This window comes from Neocloeon triangulifer, unplaced genomic scaffold (assembly GCF_031216515.1).
Source record: "Neocloeon triangulifer isolate White Clay Creek 2 clone unplaced genomic scaffold, ASM3121651v1 ptg000002l, whole genome shotgun sequence".
NCBI classification, from domain to species: domain Eukaryota; kingdom Metazoa; phylum Arthropoda; class Insecta; order Ephemeroptera; family Baetidae; genus Neocloeon; species Neocloeon triangulifer.
This window is the reverse complement of record NW_026775545.1, coordinates 8,153,596-8,163,933: the sequence shown is the minus strand read 5'-3', so window position 1 is coordinate 8,163,933 and position 10,338 is coordinate 8,153,596. Positions and strand designations below refer to the sequence as shown.

The following is a 10,338-nucleotide window of genomic DNA, read 5'->3' as shown; positions in this document are numbered from 1 at the left end:
TATGTACAAGCTATGCATCACTATGCATGTTAATTCACAATGCCGGCTCAGCATAATTATTATCTCTCGATTATAGGCATGATTGCAGCGTCAGCGCCTTCAACTTCAAAAGGTATGCAGACCCGCCGAGCATACATGTTCGACTAAAAGCCTAACCGGTCCTCACCTCGACCGGGTCTCCTTTCACAAATTAAAATAAGTTAAAATTAAATCGAAATAAAATGTAAAAAAATAATAATGTACAGAAAATGAATGAATTCGAATCGGGCGCACGCGATTTGGGGCGCGTTGCGAGTTGAGCCGGGCGCCCCTAGATGTCGGAATCCATACAAGGGTTGAACGAATGGACGAAGGGTGCGATTCGAGCAATTCAGCGAACGGAAGCGCGAACGAAGAAGTAGCGAGCAAGCAGGGGCCGCACCGCGATTCGGCTGGCGACTGACTTGGCACGGGAAATTAATTCGGCGGCCGAATAAAGAAGCGAGTCGGCAGGCGTTCGGAAATCAGGCCAGCGTGTGCCGTGCTGGCGAATCGATACGCGGGGGGCGGCGGAGGCGGCAGCACTCGCTCTCTCTCTTTCTCTCTCTCGCTCCGACCGCTGCTTCTGCTCAGTGTGTGTGCACCCGCGAGACACGAAACGCCCCTCGCTGCGCTCAGCTCGCTCGCTCGCTCTCTCTCTCTCGCTGTATTATTTATTTATTTTTGTAAAAATGCACTGGAGAAAGTTGGACAGTTGCTGCTGATCGTGGTCGTCCGTCGCCTTGCATGGATTTCACCTCCAGCTAGACGCCGCGAATCGGAATCTCGGTGAGTATCTGTCTCTGCACCTTCTTTTTTGCTTCCATTTTTGCACTGTTATGTAGTCGGTCGGCGGTCGGTCGCGCTCGCTTATTTCGGGCTGTGGTTGCTGCTTTTTGCTGGCTCGCTCGCCGTGGAATGGGGTCGCGTGCCTCGGCTGGGCCAGGCGGGTTTCTACTCGTCTCTCAAACGCGATCACCTTTGAGAGAGAATAAATACATTCCCCACAGCTGATCGGCTGATTATGCCTCTCGTTTGATTTCCGTGGCCTAATTTTGGCTCGTTGAGTTAATGTACTTTGGGTGATTTTTTTTTGATTTGGCATAATTAATTTTGGTTATTTAGGACTATTAAATGAGTAAAAAGGTACCATTTTCCAGTTATAGGTGCTTGAAATTGTCAAATTTTAAAGAATATTGTACTTTAAATATAATTTTGAACTACAGTTATCATTTTTTTTTTTTTTAAATTTACTTTCCAGAACAGTGAGCTTTTTCTCATTTTTTGAGCAATTTCAGTATCTTCTGTTTGACTTTTCAATGAGAATAATGAATGGATGATTTTTCTTTTTTCGCGCAAATTCGCTCGGAGGGCGAAACAATTGGCATCTCTCGGAAGCCAACTTTCCCATTCATACCCGCCCGTCTTCTCTCTCAAATTAAAATTCCACGGCGGAGAAAGAATGAAAGACGTGGACTTAAATTTATTATTATTATTATTGGCGGCGGCGGCGGCGGCGGGAAGATTCACTTGCGTCTCGGCCGATGGGCGTTGGGAATGAGTGAGAGAGAGGAGGAGCGAGTTTCATTAGGAAATTAAGTGGAGTTGCCATGTTTTAATTAAGAAGCGGTTCGAATGGCTCTTTCTCGTTCTCCCCGGTTCGCCCGCTTTGTGTTGCCTCGACGCCCCTTGAATGATAAAAGCAGCAGCGCGCCGCCGAGTGATTATTTGCAAGAAGAGACGGCCCGAGCACCAGACTTGCTCCTTGCAGATATAATAATAATAAGAACGGTCGCGTGCTGCCGAGCATTCGAACGATATATCAGATATATGTATATATTCGGTTTGCACACATACTCACTCACTTCGTTCCAAGCCTCAGTGAATTTTGATGTAGCGAAGTGAGTCGGTAATAAATAAACAATATATTTTTTTGTGTTGCCTCCTAAGGTTTACGTTTTTTCAGGAATAAATCTCAAAACACATAGAAAATAAAATTTCTTGAACAGAATTTTAAAAGTAGTGCGGCCTCATTAAGATTTAATTTTAATGATTGTTACGATTTTTGACATTATTAAAAATGAGGAAAGATATTGGAATTGCATTTATAATTTATGAATACTCTTTGATTGCTTTAAGTTAATACAGAGAGACAAGCGAGGCAGGACGGAAAATAAAAATTCAACCAAAAAAATAATTCTTATCCAAGATAGAAACACTCCCCTGACAATTAATTCAAAAAGAAAATTTAAAAATAATAATAATTAAATTCTGAATTTCACTATACCAACTTCAAAGTTTGCATTAACTTTTCAAATTTGACATTTTAAGTAAAATAAATAATAATTAACTGAAAGTGACCTGTGTTCCTAAACTTTTGAAAAATTGTCGGGTATCGCAAATTTGATTCTGGTTTAGTTTCTTTCAAACTTGTATCTTCAAAAGGAAAATTAATACTCCAATTTTTAGTTTTTTTAGTATGAAAATATGGATAAAAATTGGGATTTTCACCCTTTAACTTACGACTCCTTGTCAAGTATAAACAGAAAAGAAAATTAAAATTCCAACATTGATCTTCCAGCGCTAAACGGCGCTTTCAGCCATCCGCTTGTGGGTCTTCGCTAATCAATGGAAATAAAATGATCAATATTTACGTAACCACGTCGAACCAATGCCTTACACTGTCGTCCTCGCAGGGCAATCCGCTACCATTTTGCAATTTAGCCGCTTTTGGGAATAAAAATCTAATGGAACTGAATTTTGCTGTTCGAAAATGTTTTTTTTTGTCACTTTAAATTCTTCAATTTAAAATTTCAAAAAGAAAAATTATTAGTTTTAATAATTTCAAAGTTTATAAAGATGAGAGGCTTACGGAAACTCGTGGGTAGTAAAATAAAATGAGATTTGTGCAGAGGCACTGACAAACAATCAGGCGAGCGTGCCAAATCTGCGCGCTTCATTTTAAAGCCTTTAATTACCGGCTGTTCAGCAGCAGTCAATTGCACTTCTTGGTCCCCCAGCGGCTGCCTCTGAGTGAGTGGAGCAATCTGCGCGCCCTCGCCACCGAATCCATCGCTCCCCCAACAAGCTCGTTTAAAAACACATGCATATACGCACTCGTTGCTAATGTTTGTGGTGGCTGCGCGCGGTATCAAGGGCGAATCTCGAGGACTAAATTTCGAGCCGGCGCTTTTTTGTCTGTTTATCGAGGGCGAGGAGACGTGCAGGGGCTCGCGACCAACCAAACGACCGTGTTTACGACACAACAAAAATTTGTCATAAAGTTTAACGAACCTGCTGGGAATTAATGTCAACTTAAATAATGATAAAGCACAAACTCTATTATTTATAAATAATACATTGTTTATAATTTTGGTGACTTAAAAAAATTATCTTGTCCATTATTTCAACAAGGGTAAAAATTCAAAGAAATTTTTTTAGTTTAACAACTGTTATAAATTTTACAATTCATATAATCTGCTTCTCAATAAATTGTTTTCTATAGAAAAGTAAGCTAACTTTAAGGACAAATAATTTTATATTTTGAATAATAATTTAATTTTTAATTAACGAAATGTTAAATGACCAAAAGCAAATCAAAATTATATGATAAAAATAAGTACTTTTGTGCCCGAACTGCGAATAAATAAGTGAAACGGAGCAGCAGAAAGACAGACGGAATGACAGGGCCAAGTAGGGAATTTTGCGTGTTTGCTCCTCTATCTCTCTTGAGCCCCTTCCTTCTTCGCTCTCGCCGTTTGTCTGCTTTGTGAATGGCATGGCACACTCGGAGCAGCGCCGGGATGGGCTGGCAATTCGCAAGACTTGCACACACACTCTGCGTGTACTCGCATTTCCTCCTCGCCATGTACATACTTATACGAAACATACGCTCCTCTCTTTTAGGGTGCTATGCATTTTGCATATCAGCCCCGGCAGCCAGTCAGTGCCCAAGGCTTTTTATGTCGGGGCATCGCCTGCCTTGCCAAGGAAAATAAAAATTCTGATGAAAAGTTGAGGACGTGAGAGGGGAAAATAAAACTTTTTTACCAAAACACGCAAGTATTTAAAAGTGCAAGAAAGTGGTAAAATTAAATATTACTTACTTAAAAAACCACCTAAATAATGAGGATCAGCTGTTTCAATCCAGTTAAAACATTTTTCTTTTTATTAAGAAATTTTATAATATGTATTACAAGTGACTTGAAAATTTGGCTTTTAATTTAAAATTTAGAAAAATGAATTTATTACAAAAACGAGTTTTTGTTTTATTAAACAAAATTAAATAAGGTAAAAATTACCAGTAACAAATTCAGGAGAAATTTAATTGAAAATATGAAAGATTGACAAATAATTAAAATATTGACATAAAAGTGATTGAAGTCAGAAGAGTGATAAATTTTAAACTTTAAAATAGAATATGGGGCTACCTATGAAAGAACAACTTGACCAATCTGACCGTGACCTCTCTGGTCGAAAACTCTTACCATCATTTTTAGGTCAACAAGAAAGAAGCATTAAAAGAGAGAGCTTCGTCGCTCAAGTATCAAAGAGAAGCAAGCTCGTGTGAAAGATACAAAGTTCAAAAACATAATAATACAATAATTTATTTTGTCAAATACTCAAATTTTTGCTATTTTTAATTTTCCGTAACTCAAATCAGTTTATGAATCAATAATTGTTTTTATGCAACAAAAATGAGATTTCGCTCTGGATTGAGCTCGTTCAATCATCCCTGTCTTGCGAATTGAGGGCAACGCGAAAGAGCAAGCGAGGATTTCACACGCGAGCTTCTCTCTTTATGGTGTTTGACCTGCCTGCCGCCTCTGGCTGCTTCAATTTTGCTCGCATTGCACTGCAGAGAGCTTCGGCCTCTTTCCTCGCTCGGCAGCTGCATGTAGTATAGTACATGTGTAAGTACTTGTCTGACGGGTACTTAGAGCACTGCAGCTTCTGTTGCAATCATGCAATGCAATGGTGCAATCAATTGATCGATACGTCCTTTGCAACTCAAATCCGACGAGATTGAAAAGTCTAGCAATCTTTCCCATTGATTAAGTAGATATGCTTTCACCCATTATTAGGTTTTAATTAAAAATTTAATAGCTAAAATATAATTCGCATATTTTTTTCTTAATTTCTAATACTAAAGTATGACTTATCAAAGCGCTTAACCAACATAATTCTGAATTAATTAAAACATTAAGATTTCTTAATTAAAAAAGTACTAATTCCCACTTTCAGGGCTTGAATTGCAAAAAAGCATGTCAGACCACAAGTTCTGTTTGAATCATTTTCTTTTGACTTATGAAGGTCAGGGTAGTTTCTTGGATTAAAATTAGGATTTTTCTTTTTGATTTAAAATGAGAAATAATCACATTAGAGCTTCTTGAACATTGCTAACATTTTTTTATGACGATAAATGCAAATATCACTCTCCTGATCATAAATTCAAGTATTTGTTCCTTTAAATTATGTAAATTACAAATTATCAGCACTTGACCAATTTCTGGATATTAAGTGTTAATGATAAATTGTGAATATTACATGAAATATAAAAATTTTCAGCAGAAGTTTTGCATCGCATGATACATTTGAACGTGAAGACTTTACCATTGCAAATGCACAAATATCGTTTACCTTGGTTGCTGTTTAATTAAATTTCATTCTGGAAATGTATAAAATATCGCTTTGATAAGCTCAAAAGCTTATCCACTAGTTTAAGTCAAAGCGTGTTTTGTGTAATATCAATCAATTTGTTCTATTGTGCTTTAAAATATACTCCATCCAAGAATATGAATCCAAAAAAGCAAAACAAACCGCTTGCGAAAAAAAAATACTCTTTGCAAACAAGTCTCTACTCATATTTCAGGGAGGAAATCGTTGCAAGTAAAACCCCGATTGAGACGAAAATCGCTGGATTCCGAGCCAAAAACGGTTCTTGATCTGTGCAGAAAACAATAATTTGCACACACAAAAATGCGATTCATTCTTTACTGCCGTCATAAAATCAAGCAGCGGCAAAATACACTCGCTCGCTCTCGAAAGCAAACATACACAATGGAGTGAAAAGTGAGCCGCCCCCACCGCTTGCTGCTGCTGTGTGTTATTGCAGTTTCGCCGACTTATAAAAGATATTAAAGCCCCATAGCGGCCGGCCGGACAGCGCGCCGTATCAAAGGGATATATATCTAATAATAAGCGAACGGCGCGTCGCCGCAGTCGCAGCGAGGGAGAGAAAAAGACGCAGCTCAATTCGGTCTCTCTCGCTGTGCGTACGAAAAGAAGCGGCCATTATCTCATCCCGCAGCCTCTTCAGCTCTAAGTACTTTTGGGCGGCCTTTCATTATTATTGTCCTCATCATTTGGATGCGACGGTAGAGGAAGGCGACTCGTTAGTTATATATTATAATTTGATTTGAAAGTGAATATTCAAGAGTATTTTTTTTTTAATATTTTTAAAACATTCAGTGCTGCAATAAAAAAAACAGTTTTTTACGCATTATGAAAAAAATTACTCAAATTTTTGAAGAAAAAGAAGCGTGTAGCTAAATATAAAGTGATATGCTTTCAAATTATAAAATTGTATGTTTAGAGTGCGTTTGTCATTTTTTTAGTGCCGAAATTTTGGTGTTCAATAGCGTGAGTTTGTGTTGCTTAAGCGTAAGTTTAGGCATTTTATTTATTCATTCATTTGCAGTCAGAAAGTCGACGCGTTTTAATGCATAATTTATTTTGTAGTTGTAGCGTTGATAAATGTTTTTTTAGGGGTGGTTTCCTGATTTTCAGTATTGAATTTGAGATGGTTGTATAGTAATATGCCCTCTATTATTGGGTTTTAAGTTCATCATATTATATTTAAATGACCAAACAGATGATTTAGATAGTTAAAATTGTTTAATATTGTTCTATTTTATGACCATGTTTTCAAAAAATAATTATAGTTAAAAGAAATGAAAAGAGGTAGTGAATGGTACCGTATTTTAAAATAAGACCAATAATCAATATAAATCAAGTTAAAATAATAATAAACAAATATTATATGACTAAAATTATAACATTAAAATAATTCACTTCAATCGTATTCCAGAAGAGAAAACACACATTAAAATATTATGTTTAGTTGAACTTATTTAAAAAATTTAAAACAATAATATAAAAATTTGCACTATTGTAATTTTGAGGAATCTCGGCAACCAAGCAAAAGAGAACAAAGGGCTTTATTTTTAGACATCGTGCCACATTACAACAGCAATTACTGTCATGACACGAAAATTACACCTGCAGGCGAGGGTTTCGCACTCCATCCAAGCGGCAAAGCTGTAAAAAGTGGCACTCTACGTTAGTTTTATTTTTGAGCGCCGGCAGAAAAAGTTAATTCGGAGAGGCGGACGAACGGCTGCCGGATCTTTCTCTGGCTGGTTTGTAGCGGTGACATTAAACGAGATTAGTCAACGAAAGGTGTCACCTGCCCACTCTGTTTCTGACTCTTTTTTTTCCGCTGCGAATCCATGCCATGAGAGTTAATAATGCAGACGGATGCGTTAATAATTTAGCGCGCCGTGTTATGGATTTACGACGAGGCGCCGGCAATAAAACGACGCACTAAAATCGCCACCGCTCCCAATTTTTACGATGGCCACTACACTTTTGTTGCTCTGTTGCATGCCCGGAATCGCGATTTCTCGCCTGCTTTTTCTCCCAACCAAGTTTTATGATTCGGACACACACAGTAAGTCTGTCAGTGCTGGCGAAATGTATCGACTCTCGGAAGATATTACGCTACTATGGCGTTCTTTGAGTTAATAGAAATAAAAAAGGGAGTTCCCTTTTTCTTTAATATAATGTATTCGGTTGTAGAAATTCTGCAGGAAAATCTAGAGTTTATAAAAGGACACCATCGAAATTAATAAATTACAAGACAATTTATTTAATAAATACGGAAATGAAGAGACCGTGTAAAATAAAATTTTTCACCATTTCCTTGAGATAAAAATTCTAAACTCATACAATAGATTATTCACAAAAAACAAGAATTTATTAGTAAATTTAAATATTCAAATCGCTTATTTTATAGTTTCACATTTTTTTTACGATGAATAATTTTTAATTCTCTACACTGGTCCGCCATTTACACGAAATTTAATTTGTGCTTTAATAAGCAATTTTTATTTCTTCCATTCGCGTATTTTCCCCCTGCATGTTATTTTTCTCTGGAATGAGGTCATAACAATCAATGTCAAAACGTGCTTTTTCCAAAAAATGGAATCCCGATAGATTTGCAAATTCTCTGCGTTTTTCCCTTTTCTGCGGAGAAATCATTTATTTCGACTTTTTCAAGTGTTCTCCAATTTTCCATAAAATATTCCTAGAAATTAAATTCGATTATCAAAAATTGCAGTCTCTTCTCGGTGCTGTTCATGACGTAAATTCCACTCCAACGCAATTCAACTTCCTGAATGAGTGGCGGGGTCGATAATCAGCTGCTGTTTACCCTCGTGAGGGCTGCTGAATGATGAGGGCTAATCGTGAATGGCGTGCCCCAAATTCCAATCTGCGCGCCGGCTAATCGACAATCTCTTCATCTTCTGCTAACACCGCCGCTCAACACGTATTTCACCCCAGATATTTACGAACAAGATTTTTGTTTCGCCGTTAATTTGACTCGAGTCAATAAAGTCGGTCGGAATGCAGCGTGCCAAGCCCGGCCACTGCACTCGGCGCAATCAAAGACTTCGCCGCTTTAAGCACGCCACAGGGTCTGATTCAAAGTTATCCTCCCCGGTCGCACCAGAAATAGGGGTGCATATCTGTTTGGGTCTCTTGCAGAGAGAGGCGCAGAGAGACAAAATTTACAGATGGTGAAATCTGAAACAAAAGTTCAATTTGAAAACTGAAAAAAAATTGGTAAATTGATATGTTTGCGTTTGTTCCTAAAAGGAGGAGGTTTTGGAAACATCACCAATTTTTTTCCTAAAATATTTTTATATAAACATTTGAATCGTTACTATATTCTTTTTTCTATAAGAACCTAAAACATACAAATTTTATAAACCATACTTTACCATTAAATTTAACAATAATAGTTGAAACCATCCCAAAACAAGAAAAAAAGTATAATTTTTGCTAGAGAAATCTAAAAATAAAAAACAGGCCGTTTAAAGTTTTTGCTGTCTCTTGATTATTTGTTTTATTTTTTCCTACATAATTTTATCCCTTGTTCAGTTTGGTGCTGCCAGTTTTCAGTGGCCGCCTCTCTGGGTGGTGCGCGCGCGAGAGAGCCATCATGAATGGTGGTGCACAGCGACCGTTTTTGGCACCAGTGCTGGCGGCCGAACTGCTGCTGGTGTTTGTTGTTAGCAATATCTGGTAATTGATTTTCAATATCCGAGCCGCTCAAGGCGCGCGTTATTTGTTCCCATCTATTTGAACTCGACGTGCCGATGGAGCGGCACAGAAGGACAAGTTGGTTCGTCCGGAGCGAGCAGTTATTTGCCGTCGGTCCCACGCCGCAAAAATCTTTGACCGCCATGCCAACCGCACCGACGCAGCCTTGTTTGCATCCAGGCCAAGTTCGGCTCCTTCGCTAATGACTTTGCTCTGACTTTACTTGGCCAAGCGCTAATCTTCACTCTCGCTTTCCACCAACGAATATTAATGTCAAAACTTAAGGGCAAGTATATAAACTTGCTCTCAACAGAACAAGAAGCTATGAATCTCTGATAGGAATTTGTGTTTCAAAGACGCTTTATATGAAAAGTATTGAAAATTTCTAATTTTATTTAATTTCTGACTTATTTTAAGTTATCACGCTATCAGAAATATTTAATAAACTACAACAATTTGTGCTTTTTAAACACAAAAAAATATCGACTAAAACAGAGAGAATTGCTTCAACCGACTATTTAAAACCCATTTTTAGTGGAAAAATTTATTTTTGGCTATTAAAATTTATGACTAACAATAAGACCAGCTCAAATCAAATGAAAGACTTCTAAGCAAACTCTAAGTGCCTCTTTCAAACGAGATTGTGTTGGTAAACATTTCATACCTTATTTTAATCTTTAAAAATGGAAATTTACTGTTTCTTCCCCGCGTAAACATCATTTTTTGTTTATTTTTAATCCAGTCTTCAAAATGAGCATGAAAAATAAAAACCAACTAAATTAAGCGGAAAAGTGATTTAAAGTAAACTTTCACTTTTTTTTTTTTGTTGGAAAATCTAACAAAATTAGTTGATAAATTGAAATTTTTTGCTGGCAGTTTAGGCAGCTTTTTTATTAGTTCCTCAAGGCATTTTCCTCATACATCAATTTGATT

At 37.3% G+C, this 10,338-nt stretch overlaps 1 protein-coding gene across 7 annotated transcripts in view; it reads left to right on the top strand.

The window, feature by feature from the left end:
* The first annotated feature begins 389 nt into the window (after positions 1–389).
* The window catches only part of LOC132202258 (unconventional myosin-Ia-like), a 37,919-nt gene continuing 27,970 nt past the window's right edge, over positions 390–10,338 (top strand). For 6 of the 7 annotated variants that reach the window (XM_059629110.1, XM_059629084.1, XM_059629102.1 and 3 more), the window contains exon 1: positions 390–807. The gene's annotated coding sequence lies outside the window, so the exon portion shown is untranslated. Of the gene's footprint in view, positions 808–6,296; positions 6,344–10,338 lie in introns of those variants that run through there. The other variant, XM_059629065.1, reaches the window with a different exon arrangement.